Source organism: Penaeus monodon, chromosome 21 (genome assembly GCF_015228065.2).
Source record: "Penaeus monodon isolate SGIC_2016 chromosome 21, NSTDA_Pmon_1, whole genome shotgun sequence".
Lineage (NCBI taxonomy): Eukaryota > Metazoa > Arthropoda > Malacostraca > Decapoda > Penaeidae > Penaeus > Penaeus monodon.
The window spans coordinates 44372740-44373230 of record NC_051406.1 but is presented as its reverse complement, the minus strand read 5'-3'; positions in this window follow the sequence as shown (position 1 = coordinate 44373230).

Sequence of the window (491 nt, the reverse complement as noted above, 5' to 3'; positions counted from 1 at the left end):
CAGGGGTGTTAGGAGGAGGCACAGCGCCGACGTCCCGCTGCCTCGTCCCACCGCCCCTCGGTCCTCGCTCCTCTCGCGAGGAAGGATCCCGCTCTGCATAAACGGCGATATAACTCGAGCTCAAAGCCTGCTTGTAGAGAACGTGACGCTATCATCTTTAGATTTACCGACGGCTGCAGAGCAACAAAGCTTCCCCATCATGAGCTCTTGTTGGGAATAAAGACGCCGCGTTTATTCATGTCCATATTCGTGCGAACGGTGTTGGCTTTTTTTATTTATTTATTTATTTTTTAGCATTGTTTTTATTTCGGTAGTTTTCAGCTTGTTCATTTTCAAAATTATGTGCATTTTTTTTATTTAAATTGATGGTTTGTAAATCTCAGATTTTTATTTATTTATCTTTTTTTTTAGTCGGTGTATCTGTCAGTAGCTTTTACATAATATAACAAGTATAAAGGGTAAGATGATATTACGGGAAGATTTGTTCTTAT